The sequence below is a fragment of the Astyanax mexicanus genome, chromosome 4 (genome assembly GCF_023375975.1).
Source record: "Astyanax mexicanus isolate ESR-SI-001 chromosome 4, AstMex3_surface, whole genome shotgun sequence".
Classification (NCBI taxonomy): domain Eukaryota; kingdom Metazoa; phylum Chordata; class Actinopteri; order Characiformes; family Acestrorhamphidae; genus Astyanax; species Astyanax mexicanus.
Window position 1 is genome coordinate 42355005 of NC_064411.1, and position 21660 is coordinate 42376664.

A 21660-nucleotide genomic window follows, 5' to 3' on the forward strand; every position below is an offset into this window, starting at 1 on the left:
CTTTCACACGCTTCCGCGTTCAATCAGCCTCTCTTATGTTCTACCTACGGAGCTGAGGGACAGTATGGGTGAGCGAGAGTGGGAGAAAGAGAGAGGAGAAGACGGAGAGATGAATAGATGTACATTGTCGCCGCTTGAAGAGCGACTTGCCTGGTAGACAAAACCCGGGGTTTGATTTGCCTGAGGCAACGGCAGCAATGCATCCTGGACATGTTGAGTGCTGGTGTTTAATAGCGTGTCATCTATATAGAAAGTTCAAGTATGTCACAGACTTTCAAGTGGTCAGCGAAGGGTCCTGCAGGGTAAAATGTGCAGGGATTTTTATCTTTAAGGGTCTGGACAGACTGTAATTGGAGCAGCCACATGGGTCCACAAGGTGGGAACAATTTGCAGAGAGGTGCAGCGCTCGTCAAATAACTTGCTGAGCTTAGGCCGACTCGATAACTTAAGTGGGTGGAAATGTATAAAAGGGTGACACAACTGTTTTCAGTACAAAAGCTCATAAAGAACCCAAGCAATAAATACCATGGATCAAGGACTTTGGGTTTTTAAATTACAGTTAAGCCAGAATATCCTTTGGTGGCCTGCTGGGAGCTGTAGTTCCAAAGTTTACAGCCCATTATTTCAAGAAAAGGTTTGGTGAGGAAGCAAATGTACACAGTTCTACCATCACCCCAAATGTATTCAGTCAGCAAAACTTAAAGACATAAAATAAAAGTGGTCAGAAGTTTGTTGCTGGCATCTGAACTGCTTAGTCTCTCAAACTTCAAATGCTACATTTCCATCCCAGATACCATGCCCAAGAGACCCAGGCCTGCATGGTGGCCCAACAGGAAATCTGGCGAAGTTTTGTCCAGAGAGTCCTTGTTGGCCTCACTTATACAGTATAAGTCAGTGATGAGACCAGAAGTTGCTTCTATGTTGTACACTACACAAATAGAAGGGACCCCAGTGATATTTAGGTGGATTGTAAAGATAATGCACGTTTCCAGCAAAAAAAGTAAGTTCCGCAACCTGGAATGTTTGTTTGCAGTGGACATCGAAGAATGCTAGGTTCTTCTGTGTGAATCGTGATGACATCTGTGGGCGTGTCTGTTTGTACAGGAGCACCACCGCTGTGCAACACCCTCTGTTGATGACATATGATGTGATGTTTTGATGGTTCTACTAAAACTGGTGGAAATGGCTGAAAAGAACTTTTTCTTTTGGTAGAAAAGTGCTATCAGAGCCCACGTTCCACCCATGTGAGCCCCAATGAGAATGCTGGATGGGATATGGGCAGAGTGTCAGATGTTGAGATTAACCAGTTGAGAACCCAGAAAATGAATGTTTGAACAAATATGTTTTGCATTCTGATTCTATTCTAATCCTGAACTAGATGAGCATACTTAGCTACTAAAGCAAAATAGGCATTGCAAGGTTTACATCTATGGAATTTTCCACAAAACTGGTTGACTGGTTAACCAGTGGTATAGAGTATGCTTTTGTGTAAAATTGATGGTTTAGCTGGCCTACCAGTGTGAAATAACCTGACCAAGCTAGAAAAACTGCCATTCTGAGCTAGGTTTACAAGTGTTTGCAACATGACCAAGCTTTCTGGGAACCATGACCAAGCTAGTTGACCAGTATAACCAGTATAAGTTGGTTGAAAGACATGGATCCAGCATAACCATGGTGATTGAGGTGTATAACCAAGTTACACAAAGTGTTTAACCAGCTAATTCCAAGCTGGTTGGCCAGCAGTATCATCACGACCAAACTAGCCATCCATCACATCCAATGTGGTTGGACTATAAAAATCTAAATAACTTGCTAGACCAAGCTTTGCCAAGTTGGCCATGCTATCGACCAGCTAAATCTTCAACTTCAAATACAAATGTAACCCTATCAAAAGGTCAAGAGCTAAGCTTGCTACGTAATGTGGGGTATATGCTATTTTTCCACATACAAAAAAAAGTGCATGGCATATGCCCCCCCTGTCCCAGCTCCATGAATGGTATCTTCCATTTCTAAAGGCGGGAAACTCCCCAATAAATAGACTGAATGGCAGAGCTGCTCTGTTTGGTTTGTAAGTGTCCTAGTGCTGCTGCAAGTAAGTGGTTCAATGATAGTTTAATGTAGAGTTTGTCTAAGAATTAAATAAATGCTAACCTGATTAACTTTTGATGCATACTGTGTTTATTAGAGCATGTGACATACGAAGGTAATGAAAAGAGCTTATTTTTTTATTTTTTTATTTATGGCATTTACAGAATTAAGAATGTTCGGCTATGTACCTTCTAAACCTGTTTTTGTTCTAGCCATTATGCTTGGGTTGGACATAAACACAAATGTTAACATGTTAGCTCTTTTTAAGATGTACATGAAGTCATTCATTGCAAAGCTAAAAACATTAGTAACAGTCATGTTTGACCCCTTATAGATGTTGTAGTTTGGTATTTTGTGCAGTCTGGGATGAATGTGTGAAGTGTTTAGGCAGAAGGTTAGCACAATGCTAATAAAAACTGGCTGTAAGGGGCCATTAGCTGTTAGCTACACACATTAGTTAGTTAGCTTCAGTGTAAACCTCCAACAAATGAAAGTTATTCAAGTTCTAATCATTTTTTTCCCTAGTCTATGAAGTTCATCCAAGTAAATGTTTTAGTAATAGCACTTAGTTTTTAGTTCATTTTGTACGAAACATTCTTTACACAGGTTCTTAGTTACCAGTTTAGCCCTTTTCTTGTATATTAACTAATGAGTTTCAGTTGAGTACTTACTCAATAAGGGAGCCAATCAAGGGCAGCCATCAAGAGGTGTGCTGCTTATTGGGTCAAAAGTATCTGGACATGCCTTTTAATCTTTATATTCGGGTGTTTCATCCAGTTACGTTGCCACTTGTGTTAATAAAATTAAAAATCCAAGCCTGTTCATGCAAACCTTGTATCTCAAAAATATAAACTTCACAGAAAGGCCAAAGGGAAAATTAATGAAAATTATAGGAAAATTATTGGTGTTATAGGGTGACACCACTGCGGTCAATGCAGTTTCTACTTTCCTTAGTATCTCCTAATCAGGAGTGAATGGTATTATTTACAAACAAGTGTTTAGGAACTCCAGCAATTCAGCAATGACATTTCTGACCATGTGAAGTTAGTGAGGTTTTCAGAGATCTTCTTAACTTGTAAATCATAAGAAAATGATTTAATTTTGATATTTTAAAACTGGCATGTCGACCATGTCACTGACTTAATGGCAGAGTTCCAAATCTGTTAGAGCTAGAAATGGGGACTGACTTCAAACTAATGTCATAAAACCACCTGTAGGAGTCCCAATGTTTTTGTCCATAGAATGTAATGTCCAGTACATAGACAAGGCTTGAAAAATAGTAATAGTTAATGTTCACATTACCACTCAAATTAGATTTTTTGCTCAATGTGGCTCAGATCTGATTTTTCATATGTGGTCTTAAATTGCTTTTACGCATGAGCTATGTGCTTCTCTCTTGTACCCACACATCTCTTGGTGCAGCTGTGCAGCTATAGCTGCAAAAACAGCAAAAGCAAACCACCTGGTCTTTTTTTCTTCTCCTTCACCTAAACATGAACTTCTAAACACTTCCACATCAACAAAAGATGTTCCACATATTCTTTCCTTTATTTTCCTTTATAAAACTACAAATTGTCTTTGTTTTTTGTTGTTTAAAGCGAAAGCGATGTTTCCACATGCATCAGTGTGCGCATGTGAGGCATTTCAAGGACAGATTTGTTCACATTACACACAGATACAGCTCACTTATAGTTGGGAATGTGAACCATCAAGATCAAGCCCAATCTGATCTGAAAAAAAATTGGATTTGACCAATGTGGCTTGTAATGTAAACGTAGCCTTCGTCACTGACTCAACTTCAGTTAAAGCTACAAATGGTGACTGACTCCAAACTAATGGCTGTGGGGTTTAAAATGACGTCATAAAAGCTCCTGTAGAAGTCCCAATACTTTTGTCCATACAGTGTAATGTACTGTTCATATACAAGGCTTAAAAACATAGTAATAGAAAAGCATTAAAAGGGTCTCGATAAATTAATTGACAGTTTTTACGTGACCTATAAAAACTACAAATGTGGCCAAAAGAGCCTCTGGGAAAATTTTAGATACAAGAAAATACAATACACGAACACTTTTAAAGTTAATAAAGACAAACGTCACATATTCTTAAGGAAAGGCGATACGAATATGATTAAGCCGGGGCACATTTTTCTAAGGAAGCAGAATGTGTGTGAAGGCTGCAGCTGTGAAAATACAGGGATCCATCAGTGTGCGTCACCATGCGTGCTCTGAAACCTGCTTTTTGCTGTCTTGCCAGTGTTTCGGCGAGAACGCGGATAACTATGGACTTTAATGAAATAATTACACGGCTGAATGGTGCATGATACAGCTGTGTAATTGCTCCATTTCCAATATGGCCCGAGTTAACGTTACGCCACATAATACGACAAATAGAGTTCTCTTCTCCATCTCTGCTGAAACACACTGACACGTTCTGAGCTAATCTCAGCTCTTATCAGCCGCAGTTCAAGAAAAGGTCCGTGGAGGGATGCTGACCAATCTTCTTCCTTAATGCTCAGGATAAACACCTACTCTCTGCCTTATCAACTGGAACTCTGTGGAGATAGCTCCCTGTTTTACCAACAAGTAATTACCAGCCTGAAATCCACATTAGCGGGATAAGCTAGATGTCCTGATTTATCCTGATAAGCTGTGAGATGTTCAAGCCCTGTGAAAGACTGGCAAATTGAAAAAAAAAATGTGTATAATATATGAAAATTAACTAAATGAATTTTACACAGTTTTTTGTTAGATAGAATGTAGATGATTAGCCAGGGAGAAGATATGTTGTTCTTTTTTGTTGTTTTGAGATACATTGCATATATTATTCTAAAAACCAGAGTGGTCTGGTAGGTTTGTTAGATGAAATTACTACATTCATTTCGACTATTTCAAATTAAAACAAGCAAAACAGTGTACTCAAAAAAAAAAAAAAAAAAAATCTCACTGCAATTTATTCACATTGACCTTGTCACACATTGCTTACAGGTAAGAGTAGTTGTGCCTCAAAAAGGAAAAGTGTAGAAAAAAAAATATGGCAAACTGCAGTAGCACATCCAGTGCAAGTGGTTTCATTAAGTGACACATGCAAAAAATAAGTCAAAATATAAAAATAACAAATAATAAATAAATAAATAAATAAATAAATAGTAAAAATAAATAAATAAATAAACAAATAATAATAATTTTACTTATCCCCAAAAAACAAACATTCTTAACACTGGATCATACAGCAACCAACCATACCTGTAACAAACAGCGAAATGAAGCCTTAAATAGGCCACCACTTCTCCACCCAACCCAGCCAAAACCAAAGTATTTTCCTCTGCAGGGGAATACATTAATATATTAACAAACAACAAATCAAATAAACACAGAATAGAAAAAAACTAAACACTTAAAATAGTTATTGCACAGCATAGGCCACAACCCCATAAAATAAATATAGACAAAAGAAAAGAAAAGAATAATTACAATCTTATAAATCCAAAATAACTCCCCTCTACATGGTTTGGCCCAAAATGGGGCCTACTGAGCATGCCTCATTTTGCTCAGGCACTATTTATGGGCCGCTAAAAGTAAATTAGGGCCCTTTGTCAGACCAGGAAGGAAAACAGGAGCACATGTGAGCATAAAAGTGTGATAATTGTACCAGCATCTATTAAAACAGAAATGTATAGCCCAGTGTTCTTACTTATTTGTACTTAAACTGTAAAATGTGGTAAATGTTCCAGGCTAGCAAAATGTTCAACTTCTAAAGGAGGGGAATAACATCAACTAAGAAAAGGGTTAAATGAGTAAATGTGTAAGAACTGTGTTCGTAGAATAGGGACAGAACAGGACTGAAAACTGGATTTAAAAAAAAAAAAAGAACTCATCCACGGTTTGTGCAATTATACATTCTCACCAGAGAGGTCATTAAATCTCCAAATTCCCAAAACTTAGACTGTTGGTTTAAGTACTCTTAGATTTGCTTTGGGGAAAAATCCCAAAATGTTAACAATGGTTTTTAGTGGCTTAATATTTTTGAAAAATCCACTTGTATGTGAATCATAATCATCTGCTAATTCAGGGTTTCTTCCCATTCTTCATCCCAAATCGCATTATTCTATATATACTGTAATGCTAAATGCCATCAAATAGCAGTTTTAACATTGATCATAATGTTACCTTAGGGGATGGCCTGCGATCGCCCAAACTTGTATAAGTTGTATTAGAGGTGTTTTGTCAGTGAGACTGAACACTGGTCAGCGTGCTTATGTCACAGATATAGTACTGAAGTTTGAGTTTGAGTACAGATGGCACATTCCATTTCTAAAGTTCTCCATATGCATATCCCACAGTGCAGTGCAGCATACTTTATCTCCCAAAAGTAATGGGGCACGACACTGGTTTCTGTCCTATATTTTTTGGCATGTCAGGTGTACAGTGTACATGTACAGTGGCTTGCAAAAGTGAGTAGATTGCTGCAGCTCCTCCAGAGTGACCATGGGCCTCTTGGCCTCAGTGCTCCCCTTTGCTTGATCTGTCAGTCACACTTTTTTGAGGTTTTTATTTCATTACAATTTTGAAAACCATGTATTATTTTAAATACATTTTACAATTATGTGCTACTTTGTGTTGGTCTATTACTTGTATTTAAAATGTATTTTATTGAGATTTTAAGTTTCTGGTTGTAAGATGACAAAATGTGAAAAGTTCAAGGGGTATAAATACCTCTTTTGCAAGCCACTGTATATACCCTTTTTTAAAATAAAAAAAAAATAGACCCCTCTTCTTCAGCAGTCCATTACTACAAGATGTTAGACTGTTATTAGGAAATGTACAACGTAATATGAGAAAATATTATAGTATCATGAGACTCTTCATTTTTAACATTGAAAGTCTAGCTAATTAGTTGTAAAAGCTGCCATTACTTCCATTCGCTTACACTGTAAACCCATACATTGTTTGAACTCAAATGCTTTAAGTTGGTTTTACATAAAATTGGATATTTCTAAACAATACTCAACTATTTTGAGTTAGCTGAACATTTGTGGGCACATATAAACATTCAAACTGAGATCTTTGACTTGAACCAACTTATAATAACTGAGTTTAGTCTGTTGCCATTCGCAGCTTCTTTTCCATTGGCTTCTGTCACAATCTATTTGCATACTGGGTGTGTCCAACAGTTTCTGACACTCACCATTAGTGTGTAGTGATTCTCTCTGGGCTGCCTTAGAAATAAAATCAAGTTCCCCTTGATTTCGTTGTAATAACTTGATGTTTTAATTTATTCTAACTCAAGTTTTCAATCCCCATTACTTAAAAAGTTTGAGCAAATCGGCTGCCATAAAAAGTTACGAAAAACATCACTTTATAACACACACCCTCGAGTTTTTTTTTTTTACAAAATAAATAAAGAAAATAAATCAAAGAACTTTAAGAAATTCAGAATAAATATGCTTTAATATGGACTGTGCCTTCTGCCAAAAAGTAGTTCCACAACAACTGTAACAGAACTGAAACCTAACTACAAAACAATGTATGGTTCATACAAACTAACACCATGAAAGTTAGCTTGAAATCAAAACTGGGAATAAGTGAAGATGGGAACGTTAGGACGATGAAATAACGCTAATACACTCCTCTCCTGTTCTGAGTTGTCTTCAAGTGAAAGCTGCACATTTTTTGAGCATTTCTGCTTGTTTTGCTGGGTGGTGTTGGGTTTAGCTAGCCGGCTGGACTGTGGTTAGGTTAGCCTAGCTTGCTTTAGCTCAGCATTAACTTAGCTTAGCCTAGCCTGGCTGTTTAAGTTACTGTTCTGGCTGTCAGATGGCATTAGCCGAGCGATTTTCCTTCCCTTTTTTTCCACAAAAGACGAGCCAGCGCTGCGGGCTGAGGGCAAGCGTGCCGTGGCTGAGCGCTAGCCTGTGCTAAGCTAACACTGCTGCTGGTGCCGTTGGTGATTCAAAACTGTACTGTGTATATACACCTTCTCAACCAATCAGATTGTGAGGCTGGAACTAACTGTTGTATAACACCCATTACTTAATTTACTAAATTAACTTAAGTTTTCATTACCCATTACTTATTTTTTTTAAGGCAACCAGATTCCTCATTTTTTTTTTAAGTAAATTCAACCCATCATGGCTTACAGTGTAGCTAGTCTCATTCATCTCCAGCACAGAACCATAGAAGTTAAATTTCAGACACTAATAAAACTTGGGCTGAGTGATTAGATTTGAGGCGAGAGTTAAATGGTGTAAATTTTCTGATCTCTCACTGCACTTCACTCCTCCGACAGAGGCAGAAAGGCTGGCAGCCACTCCAGGGGTGAATATATGTGCTGTCACGCTCCCTCTCGCGCCGGGCCGGATCAGGCGAGCGGCTCCATGCCCTCACCTCGCGGCCCCGGCTGGAAACTCCGCACCCTTTCATCCGTTTGGAGGGGAGATTACTGACACCATCTCACAGACGCCGTCCACTCCACTCCTCCCTATAGTCCCAAGGCTCTTAAAGCCCTTTACACCCGGCCTATCTGCCAGCACACACACTCGCATGCACGTAAAGCAGTGAGGGCTGTAAGTGAACAAACATATCTTGTGAAGAGGGGCTGCTGTATTAAGAGGGTGCTTGAGGTCAGGCTACTCATTATGGTGGCACAACAAGTGCTGAGTTCATCCCAGCAACGCACGTGGCTGTGATCCAGTTCAGTCCTTCCAAATTCTGTTTGGAAATAAAGGAAATTAAAGCCTTATTCAAACAACCAGCACAAATTAACACCCACTCCAGAACAGTCACATCATGCAACACACACATATACACACACCTCCCACTGCCTCCCAGCTCTAGTACCATTAGCTTATTAGATTATGCAGCAGAACGGATACAGAACCAGCTTCTTTAAAGTGTATCATGAATCGGATCAGTATTGCAAATTGATTTGAATCATGGGCTCCATCATTACACCTCTATGGTCAGTGTGAATGGGGCTCAAACGTAGAAAATAACATAACATATTAAATGTGATGGTGTCAGTCCATTCAAAATTTTTTGTCTGATTAATAACGACAATATTCTGTAATAAACTGTGATTAACTGCGTTTGTTCATCACAGGTTTTTTGAAAAAAAAAAAAAAAATAAAATAAAATAAAATAAAAGGTATGTTCGTGAGCAACCATTTTTGCTTCCATAACAAATTATTTTATTGTTGTAAAATATACAAAAATATGTGAGTTTTTTTGGTCTGTTGAACTAATGTAATAACTTGACAATGGCAAAGTCTTTACTGTTATTTGAATGTACAGGTGCTGGTCAACGAATTAGAATAATTTGAAATAGTGCAATCATGAAATTCTTTGAATGCATTTTTTGTGCAGAAAGCAAATCAGGTGTTCACCGCACCTGTCCTACTCGTTAGACTAATCACAGAACTCGTTACCTGGAAAAAAATTTGCTCAGCTGAGCTTTCCAAAAGGCCCATTTAGGCCATTTAACTGTGACACTGTTGTTTTATTGAATTAGAATAATGGAGAAACCGTTTCATTGAATTAGAATAATTTTTATTATAATTACAATCATCACTTTCTCAGTATTTTGTGGCTGCCCCCTTGGCTTGTATGACTGCCTGAAGTCTCCGCGGCATCGATTTGACCAGCTTGTCGCAAGTTTCCGCACTCACAGCTTCCCAGGCAGTGGCGATGTTCTGCTTCAGTTGGTCCAGCGTAGTAGGCTTTCTGTCGCGAATTTTCCGCTTGACGATGGCCCAAAGGTTTTCAATGACATTGAGGTCAGGCGAGTTGGCCGGCCATGCCAAAACTTCAAGCTGTTTTTTAGTGAACCAATCTTTGGTCGACTTTGCCGCATGAGCCGGTGCAAGATCCTGTTGAAATATGAAGTCTTCTTCGCCGAACTGTTCCTCAACAGTCGGAATCAGGAACGTTTCCAGAACATCTTGATATACGGCAGCATTGACAGTCTTCTTGAGGAAGCAGAGTTTCCCTACACCTCGAGCGGACATGCATCCCCAGACCATAACGCTCTGGGGAAACTTGACGGATCTTTTCACGCACTTGTGGTTGTAGGTTTCGCCACCACGACGCTAGACACGAGGACCTTGGTCACCGAAGGAGATGCAGAAGCGTGATTCGTCACTGAAGACCACTTTCTGCCAGTCTTCAGCAGTCCACTCGCCGTGTTCTTTGGCCCACTTCAGCCGTTTCTCCATTTGTTTCTTGTTCAGCATCGGTTTTACTGCTGGAACGCGAGATTTGAAGCCGAGTTCGCGCAGACGACAGTAAGTGGTTGATCTGGAGACGTCAGCGCCGGTCTGCTTGTTCCACAAGTCGGAGAGCTCGGAAGTGGACTTGAACCGGTTGCTGACTGCGATCTTTCTCAGCTGCTTGTTGTCGCGAGCAGAAGTTTTTCGGACGCCGGAACAGTTGGTGCGCTTGCTGCAGTTTTTCTTGAGAGCTTTGCAGACGGAAGACTGGCTGATGCCGAGCTGCTCAGCAATTTTAGTTTGGGTCAAGCCTTGTTGGCGAAGGGCTTGAATTTGAGCCACTATTCCGGTTGAGAGGTCGCGCTGCTTACCCATGATTGATTTTACAACTTAGAAATTCTACTCAACCCTGACTTTATACTGCACAGTGAACACTCTTCACAGAAAACAAAAAATTGAGCATTTATTCTAATTCAATGAAACGGTTTCTCCATTATTCTAATTCAATAAAACAACAGTGTCACAGTTAAATGGCCTAAATGGGCCTTTTGGAAAGCTCAGCTGAGCAAATTTTTTTCCAGGTAACGAGTTCTGTGACTAGTCTAACGAGTAGGACAGGTGCGGTGAACACCTGATTTGCTTTCTGCACAAAAAATGCATTCAAAGAATTTCATGATTGCACTATTTCAAATTATTCTAATTCGTTGACCAGCACCTGTACACGGTATGTTCTCTTCATAATTGATGTGCAGCACTTAGACTGTAGGGCCACCCTAGAGCCTCCTTTACTAACTGAAAGATTATTTTACAAGCTTTCTAAAATGAATTTACAGTACTGTCCCTGACATCTTTTTTCTTTTTTTAAATTTTTGAAAGATTAAGAAAGACAAGAATACACTATTTTTTGAAACGTGTCCTGGGACTATACGTGGAGCGAAATCTTGTTTTAACAGCTTTTTAACAGCAATTTTAATAAACGTTACCATAAATTAATCTGGATTTGGAACATTTGCAAAATTGTCATTATTTTATACAGTCCAGGAGCATGATTTAGGGCGTGTGAGTGTGTCTTTGCTATCATAATGACGGCATTATATGTCTTGTGCAGATCGAATCCTGTTCATTTTAAGATGCAGGTTTATTTTAAATGTAAATAAAAGAATGAATGTAAGAATGTAAGTAAAATGCAATTAAATTTTGGTGTCAATTAAAGTACTAGTATATACTTGTATGTTTATGTGGAGATAAAACCAATGTGGGGCGCTGGACTAAAGAATGCATGATAAATTGGATAGAAAAAACTTTTTTTTTACTTTACTGTGAACATCTCATTTCAGTTGTAAAGATTTCTAAATTAGGACTTAATTTGATGAATGTAAAAAATCTCAGGAAGTCTTTGGTATTGCATCATGCATGCATGCTCACAGTTGGGGGGATGACCATTTAAATGGCCTCGGGAAAATATAAAACAGCCAGTATTCATTAATGTGTACACTGTCCCTTTAAGAGCTCCTTACGCTAAGTGTGCAGGCAAGCGTGTAGCTATGCTGAAAACGTAGATAACCAGAGTATACCACGGAGACAACCTAGCTCCTTTCTTTTTTTTATTTTTATTTCTGTAAGTAAATGTGCTTTGGTGCTGCTTTAGTTCATGTATGACCCTTGTTGGTGCCATTAATTGTGCAAAGGGCCTGCTAGACCCTGTAGTTTATATACTATATGCATTTGCACATCCGTGTCAGCAATATGTGCAACTTAAAGTAGTTCAATTCTAGCTACTTTGCAAGAATGACTGTCTACACACATTTGGACAAATATGATGTATCAGGTGCAGAAGTGGAGATGACAGATCAAGCCTGAAACAGCATAAACTCACACTCTGTGGTGTGATGGTGTTAGCTCTGTGTTTCCTCCTGTGGGGTAGTGAGGTGTTTTGACTCTTAAAAATAAAAGGTATGTCAGTGAACAACCATTTTTGCTTCCATAAAGAACTATTTTTATTTTTCTTGATATATTACATTAACAACGGCAAAGCCTGTTATTTGAACGCACTGTATGTTCGCTTCATACTTAATTGTGCAGCAGTTAGACTGTAGGGCCATCCTAGGGCCTTCTTTACTAACTGAAAGATTCTTCTACATTCTAACATTTTTTTCACTGCATGGAAAAGAATTTCTACAAACCTTCCATAATACATTTGCAGTATTGTCCCTGACATTTTTGTTTTTTGAAAAATTATATTAAAAAGAAAAGAACACTCTAATTTGTACGTAACATTCTGTATAAGTAGTTGTTTGATAAGTAATGTGTTGATTTAACAGCTTTTCACTGACAATTTTAATGAAACTAATTGTAAATTGGATCTAACATTTGCAAAATTACTGTTATTTTACAGAAATCAGCTGCTTGATTTAAAGTGTGGTCAGTGTGTCTTTGCTGTCATAATGACGGGAAAAGTATGTTTTGCGCAGCTCGAAACACTCATAAATACTCAAGCATAAACTAATTCTCGTAATAAATCATGGGTGTTTTTTGGGTTTAACATGAAATAATACAATCAGCATGTCACTTGCCATTACCTTTAAGAGCCAGGTGCTTTCTGACTTTGGCACATTGCCATTTCAGGGGTGCAGCTACATGGATTTTTTCACACTTCTCAGTAGAGGTAACTGACCTGCTGTGTAGATATATTTAAAATATTGTTGGCGGGGTGTAAGTAGATGATGCTCTTTTCCCTCATCATTTCTAGGGTGATGTCGATCAGCGCAAGACGTCTGTGAGCTGATGTATTGAAACTGAGTCTCTGCGCTTTCCTCCAAACATGCTAGCTAGCTCAATTGGTGAAAAAAATGGGAAAAAATAGAAATCAATCTGTTTTCCTTTCACATGTGTTTTGACTGAATTGGAGCAAGTATGAATAAGTCTTCTTGTTTAACAGTGTGCAAACACTTTTTATTGGTACAATCTATTTGTTTATGTCCTGTATCTGTGTTGTAGTGCATGTGGATGTAAACACTCACTTACACACTTACCTATCTCCTTTTTTTAATCTTCCTTTTTTTGTTTCTCACCAAAAGTAGATCTTCTAAGGCATCACTCAGAGAGGCATGCGCAGCGTGGTTGTTATTATTAAGACTGTAGCCTACTTTTAGACTAGGTGTCCCCGAACGTTCGCTACACAGTGCAGGCATTGCCTACACATACATCAGCGATGTCTTCAGCTGGCGTAAAAAGTAGGCCTGGAGGAACAGCGAGGGCACACTGAGGGAGGAGTGTGTTAGTATGTGTGTGTAGTGGGTGGGTAAATGTGTGTGTGTGTGTGTTTGAGGGGGAGATAGATTCTGGTTGAGGAGAGCATCTGTTCGTGCTCCATCACTGATACAGTAGTATTAATCACCAGCTACTTCAGCGTGAGGCTGACCAGAGATGGTACAGTAACCAAGCAACCCCTTTCAAACAGCAGTGCCTATGCCGGCGACGGGGTTGCCCTGGAAACAGGTGACTGAGCCTGTCTAATGGAGTGTGAGAGGGACAGGTCCACATCAGGGGACGACGTCCTCCTGTCTGCACACGTGGAATTAACGAGGTACCGTCTGTATTAGCGCACTAGTGAATGGGTGACTGAGCGCACACGTGAACATGAGCTTCATTACAGTCATTATGATGCTCTAATAGGCTTGTGATAGCAGGTACATGTGGGTTAAATGTGTTTTTTTGAGGTTAAACTAGGTAAATTAGGCGAATCAACAATAATTATGCATTTAGAAAGGGAGGAAATGTGTTCTACAGTATGTAAAGGATTTGATACAGTATATTCACTGTACCAAAAACAAAACAAAAAAAAACACTTTTGCACAAGAATACATTGAACTGCATTCAAATACACTAAAAGCTTCCCTTTCACAACTGCAACACTATCATAATTTATAAGGCCCTAAAATAGAACCTTGAGGTTCAACCAAGCAGTTACCATTAATTCACAATAGTTTCTTATATTTCACTATTTCAGGATTATCAGCTGAATAATGATTAACCTAAGGGTTAAGTTAAGTTGATTGCCTTGCTGTTTTCAAATATGGCCAAGCCAATCAGATTTTACAACAACAGTAGTATTAGTTCATTAATAAGCAATTATATTTAATTGAGGGACCTGTATACTCATTGTTTCTTCTAAAATCAAGAGTGTTAAAATAGATGATCCTGCTTCTGTTGGAGTAACTGTCTCCACTGTACTTTCTATTACATTCTGGAACAAAATTGCTGAAGAGATTAGAAATGGGATTAGGCCTAATTTAGGCCTATTTATATACACTTCAATGTATACACTTCAATGTCTACTTTCTATTGCTGTGGGTTTAATCTATTTCAATGGATCTGTCAGCATAACTCTGAAGACAACCATGCTAGAGCAAATATTTTAATGAATTAAAAATATGAGTTTGATAAGACAAACAGATTTTAATTACTAGCAGGAACAATATCACAAAAAAAATGCTATGAACAAAGATGCTATGAACAAGAACCAGAATCACAAGTACCCACGGCCCCAAATGGTAAAGAGTGGTCATTGTAGAGACCATGGGGCCATAAAAAAGTCCAAAATCAAAGTAGCTCAAATGGACACAAAGAGGTCACACAAAAAAATTGAGGTGTCGGCTGTGATTATTACCAATATGAAGAGTGTGGGCTCATAGGAAAGGTCCAAAATGACTTGAATGGTGAAAACGTCTAAGATAATGTAAAAAATTACATGATGTTAAAGCCTAGTAGAAGCTGGTTGGGTTTGAGTCCCCTGGTACAACTTTCTTTAGATCTTTCATTTCTAACACAAAGTAAACAATGATGGTTCCTGTCTTGTCATTATGGAAAATGAGGTGAATGGAAAGCATTTTATTGTTGAGTTGTTAAAGGTGCTAAAGGTATCTAAAAGCCCAACCAGCTATTACACTTACAGGGGCAATTACTTTTACACAGAGTCATCCAGGCCCTGCCTTTCTCTTTCTTTCAAAAAATGGGACGAGCATTTAAACACTGTGTTCAGGATCATCTGACTAGCCCTTTAAAAGCACACAGCACTCGTCCAAAGCCAATATGATGAATACGGCACTCCAGACTGCCCCCCGCCGCGGCGAATGTCAAGTGGTGTTTCTCCATTCGCTCCGATCCCTTTTAATGACATCAACCTGTACTCATCTCATCTTTTTCCCATTCACTCTCTTTGTTCCACCCCTCCGTTCTCTGTGTTTTTTTTCCCTCTTTGATTTGGCGGGCCAGCCTGCTCTGAGGTGGCCGGCGAGAGTCAGCCATAAAGGAACACGGGATAAAAAAGAGAGAAAAGATGTGTATAGAATGGAAGAGGGGGCAGACAAAGCCTGCAGCGCAAGCAATGAACAATGAATCACTCTATCTCTCTCATACTTTCTCTCACTCTCTCTCCTCTTTCTGTTCCTCTCTCTCTCTCTCTCTCTCTCTCTCTCTCTCTCTCTCTCGCACTCTGATAATGTGTGCCAACAATGGGACAACAGAGGAGGGTGAGAGGGCATATGAGGACAGAACTGAGCGAGATCCGACTGAAACAGCTTCACCGGGAATGGTGAAGTGAAAGTACACTACTACATGTCCAAATGTTCGTGGAACCCCCTTTTAATGAATGTAGTTTATCTGCTTTAAGGTGCACCTATTGTCTGATCTCTGTAGAGTTGTATTGGCAATAAAACCGGAATGGTGGTTCTAACGTTGGGTAGCTGGGGATGCTCTTTTTGTTAAATGAATCAAATCACAAACTATCATCATAAAAGCAATGCTTCAGAATCTTGTAGAATACCGTCCCTGGAAAATAATCAGCATGTGTCCCAAAACTGTTGTGCAGTTTTGGTATACATGATGCTTTTTTCCCATTTTCTCCCAAATTATGTATTTTTTTAACCCCTTTAGACCCTGTGTCTATTACACTGGACATCATATATTTTCTTGTTTTTGAAGTTTTGTTGCACATAACACTAATTGAGGCCTGTTATCCTGTTACCAGAAAAAACTAAGAATCAGTCAATCGACAAGTTTACAAGCCAATAAAACAGTAACATACCCTTGCCCACAGCATTGGAAAAACAGCAATTTAGACATTAGGCAAAATAAGGGCTCATTTTTACTAATTTTATGTGATTTAAGTGACTTTTTATCATGTTTATTTTACTGTTTTTATATTTTTCCATCACTTGAATATAATTCAGGTCTAAAAGGGTTAACCAGTTTTGCAATTTAGGTGATTGTCCCACCCATTTAGCTGCTACTCAGCTGTATAGTTCCTATACATCCGCTCAAAAATAAAGTGTCATCTACCCACCCAGAGAGAGAAAGGCCAACTGTGCTCTTTCAGGGCTCTGGCAGCTGATGGCAAGCTGAATGACCGGGATTCGAACCAGCGATCTCCCGATCATAGTGGCAGCACTTTAGACTGCTGGACCACTCATCTGTGCCTCATCTTGCTTTATATTTTATTATCTTTTCATCTTGTTCTTCAATGATCAGGACCCTACAGGAGCAACACTCACCACCTCAGCACTGCTGTAACACTGGCACTGTGGTGGTGAGTTGGTATAGTGAGTGTGTTGTGCTGGTATGAGTATGGATCAGATACAGCAGTGCTGCTGTAGTTTTTAAACACCTCAGCGTGACTGCTGATCTGAGAATAGTCCACAAACCAGAAATATCCAGACAAAAGAATTCTGTGATGACTAACAAAAAATTTAAAGGTACCAGTATCTAAAGCCCTATCTGGATGTATCTGGAGCCCTATCTTAGTTTCTCAGGGGGTCCTGGGGTAATTGACTCTTTTATAGGGGGGTGATTTTATTCCTGTCCAGATTGACCATGTCTTTGTTTTTCTCAGACATCCTCTGAGAAAATTACAGGCTGAATTACCTAATGTTTTTTGCTGAACTCCATTGTCCTCCGGTAATTTTAGTCCCGTCCGGATGCACAGTATCATCACCTCGCATTTAATAAAATGGCTATTTGTCCACTGCCACATACTGTAAATACACTTTGGGCATGGTTTCCATGGAGATCCATGTAAACAGAACAGCGAGTGGAAATGGAGGAGCTACTGAACGTGATGTCACGTGATCAAGAAAGCCAAAAATCTCACTGGTCCTCCTGTTTTTTCAATTGCAGTCCAACTGCAAGAATTTTATCACTGAGTAGAAGTGTGAAATATTTTGTTTGCATCCTGTCCAGATAGGGCTTAATACAGTGAACAGTGAGTGAAGTGAGTCTGATCCACTTGTACCAGCACACACACACTAACACACCACCAGCATGTCAATAAGTGTCACTGCAGTGCTGAGAATCAAAGACCCACCACCCAAGTAATACCTGTTCTGTGGTGGGCTTTTCTATTGGGTCCTGACATTGAAGAACAGGATGAAAGGAGGACAGTAATAAAGTATGTAGAGACTATAGTAACATGCTCCTTCAAGCTCAGTAGAGCTGTTTAAATGGACGGTAAATGTAGCAAGAGGGAGGTGGTCATAATATTTTTTTTTGGACTGTATATAATGATATTTTGATGCACTGTTTCTCAGTTGTGTATCATGAATTAAGTAATGGGACTCTACAACACTGTCTATATTGGCAACATCATTCAATTATCATTGTATTAATGGTACATCTGCGCTTAAGCATCAGGTCTTTCCAGATTGCTGCCAGCTGTTGTCAGATACACGGCTCATCACTAAAATCAACCTCCAGCTGCATCAACCCAAAAATAAAGTGAAGTGACACCGAATGTTTAAGGATGAGAAAAAAGTAGTTGGCAGCACCAGTGCAGGTGTGTATGAATCACACAGCATCACATCACCTTCTGAAAAAAAAAAAAAACGTTAAGCCCAAAAAGTGTTTCATTTGCTTTTGTTGGAATAAGTATCTCTACTGTACAGGAAAGACTTTCCTTTTTTGCGACAACTTGGAATCACCCACACTTTTATATGTTTTAAGGTGTTATCTTGTGATTGAGGTTGAACACTGGCCGGTATACTCATGGCAAAATGACAAGAAGTATTGGAGTTTGAGTGAGGCCTGATATGCCAAATGGACAATAGATAATTTTCCATTTCCTAATTTGTAGGGACATTTAACATATCATAATCCACAATGTCGTGTCAACAGTTCATCTCTCACTGTTTATACAGTACGTCAGTATTTTGTGTAGATTAGATTAGAATCCTGCACTATTAAGATTAGAACATAAGAAAATAAAGCAAATATAGATTACATTTTTAGAAAGTCTGCCCACTTATTTCACTTTTTTCTATTGGTGCTGAAAGTCCTGCCGTCTCTCCCACATTCAGCTCTACCTGCGATCTCAGGCCTCCGGACTACGATACCCAGAATGCACCACACACTGAAATCACTGCTGTTCACAAGCACATGACACTGCACACACACGGTACTTCCAGGAAGTCAATCGCCTGAATATTGATTTCACCTGTTATACACACTATATATAGCCCCTCACTTTACATACTCGTCCGTGAGTACTGACAGATTTTTTCTCATACACAGCATTTTTAATATACATCTTGTGCAGTTTTAAGTGAAGTTCTTAATGCCTCTTTTTTAAATGTCAGGGTTCCCCTAATTCTATCAATGAGGTGTGGAGCTACTTTGAGCCTGGATAATGGTATAAAAAGCAATTTACAGTATATGCATGGGCAAAATATGCCCCATTAAAACCCATTCTAGCTGCGGTAGAGCGGAGGTGGACTATTCAACAAAGGTTAGTACTCTTTATCATGTTTTACTACACTACACAAGTCAATTTCACAGCGTAGTTCTCCTTTAATAGTATTAGGGTTGTTGTTCACATTTGGGACACAGCCCTTAAGTTTCCTGTGTGTACTGAAACCAGATGTAGATGGTATATATATATATATATATATATATATATATATATATATATATATATATATATATGTGTGTGTGTGTGTGTGTGTGTGTGTGTGTGTGTGTGTGGCGGTCAGATGGAGGTCAGTGTTTGACACCCTGCTCAGGCTGCCTTTTCACAATCACCAATTATAGACTGATAGATACTGTCTCCTCATTAGCCGATTAATTGCTCTTGATTAGTGCACAGCTAATGTATCTTAGGTGAATCCTAATTATAATCAGGCAGTATGATGAGGCACCTACCTGGGGGAGATGAGCTGGACTTGGTAGCTATCTCCCCTCCATTAGCTTTTAAAGCTTGATCAATATTGTGTGTGTGTGTGTGGGGGGGGGGGGTTTGGGGGGCAGATGATGACAAGACTCATGGATAACCTTGTGTGTGTGTGTGTATGTATGTGTGTACGTACCTGGGTGGGCCAGTGTTTATGCAGTGCATGGCCCTCATCCATTAACAATTAAAAGTGTGATCGATCGGCAGCGTTTGCGATGTATTCGGATTATTCAGACGAGAGGTTGATGCAGCAGCGTTTCGGCTCAGACTGTAATTACTTTCTGCTCCCTCTGAGCTGCTGACCTTATTGTGCTGCTCACCATTCTTCACTGATCTGAGTTTCACCAGGCTGATTATACTACATTTCAGACACTATTCTTGCATTTTAGATGACATCATAGTATACAGCCCCCATCATTTTGAAAACTTGAATAAAGAACTGAAAAAAGATAGCTAGCTGGTTAGTACTAACATAGTCACATGTGCACATTTCAGAATGAAAAGCTTAGCTTGGTCATTTAGAATCTATGAACAAATTAGTGCCTGTTCCATCAGTAGAAAGTTTATCCATTTTTTTTAATCAAGCTTTCAACTGCAGTTAATAATCCCAATGTCAGCCCACCAACTCAAGCCTCTCCGGCCCAACAGTAGGGTATTTTGTATTTTTTTTATTCAATGCTTTGTGATATCGTCAAAATTATGATTATCGCAAAAATATCCTCAAATATCGATATATTATTTTACGAGCATATTGCCCACCCCTAGTGCAGACAATGGCGAGAGAGAGAGACAAAAAGAAAGAGAGAGAAACAGATACACAGTGAAAAAAAGAGAAAAGGTGAGGAAGACAGAGAGGGAGAGAGAGATGGCAGAAAAAGGCATAAAGATAAAGTGAGAAAAGAGGGAGAGAAAGACAGAAAAAAATATATAGAAAAACTATATCACAGTCACATGTACACATTTCAGAATTAAAAGCTTAGCTTGGTCATTTAGAATCCATTAACAAATTAGTGCCCATTCCATCAGCAGAAAGCTTATCCGTTTTTTTTTTTAATCTAGCGTTCAATTGCAGTTAATAATCCCAATGTCAGCCCACGTCTCCACCCTATCCAACCCAACAGAGCTCAGCGTCACCGGAATTTTGATTCTGCTCACCTGAACTTTATTAACACACTCTATAAAGGAGCCCCAATCAAGAGACTCTCTGCGAAGTCTTAGCATTTTGTTTGAACTCTATACATCTATTGTGTATCCGGTATTCTGACCTTTTGCTTTGTTTATTTACTACATCTCAGTTTCATCCTCTGATAACCCTGTTACTACAGCATTGCTACCCAGCTAACAAATTAGCACCTATTGCGTCAGTTGAAATCATACTTTTTACATACAATTCCAATTTTTACTAAGACTTTTAATACCAAGTGCGTTTGTGTTTCAGAGGCAGTGATCTGCTGATATGCTATTTCGTTTGTAATTTCTCTACTAATACAATGGGTGATACTGTGCTAGCCAGGTAGCTAGCTAGTTGTGTCTATTTGTGCTTCGTCTTATGACAAAAAAAACATACAAAACATAACAAAACTGTTGATTTGTACAGGCACAGAGCCACTTAGCAGCGTGCACTGATTAGTAAATCAAATAAAATATAATAAATAGATTAATAAGTGATTGACGGTTGGTTGGGTGGATGGGTCAATTGTAACATTTATATAAAAACTGACGTGATATGTTGGCGTCAGTGTCAAGGCTGCACTGAATGTGATTTTTGTGCGGTGAGTCACTTTTCTTTATGCAAGGACAATTCGAGCCAGATACCACTGGTCACAATCATTACAATTACCAGTCTGTAACAATGCTCTGTCCACAGTGGGTTCTTATTTTAGCCTTTTATTATGAAGTAATTCTGGGGCAAATGTGACACTGTGGATCAAAAAATGTTAAATGCCCACTCAATATCTGGATCGATAGATAAATAGTTGAAAAGGCTCTCAGAACAAAGGATCTCCTGAGTCTGTCTGTAGAGCAGCTCTGTGACAAGAACCTGCCACTGAAACTGCTCCCATGGTCCATTATGATGGAATGCAGTGGGTGATCGTCATCATCCATGATGGAGAGCAGTTTGTGCAGTGTCCTCCTCTCTGCCACCGTT

The 21660-nt window shown here is 39.1% G+C and overlaps 1 protein-coding gene across 1 annotated transcript in view; it reads right to left on the reverse strand.

Moving 5' to 3' along the window:
* Window positions 1-21660, reverse strand: part of schip1 (schwannomin interacting protein 1) — a 492362-nt gene that overhangs the window by 97619 nt on the left and 373083 nt on the right. The window lies entirely within an intron of this gene.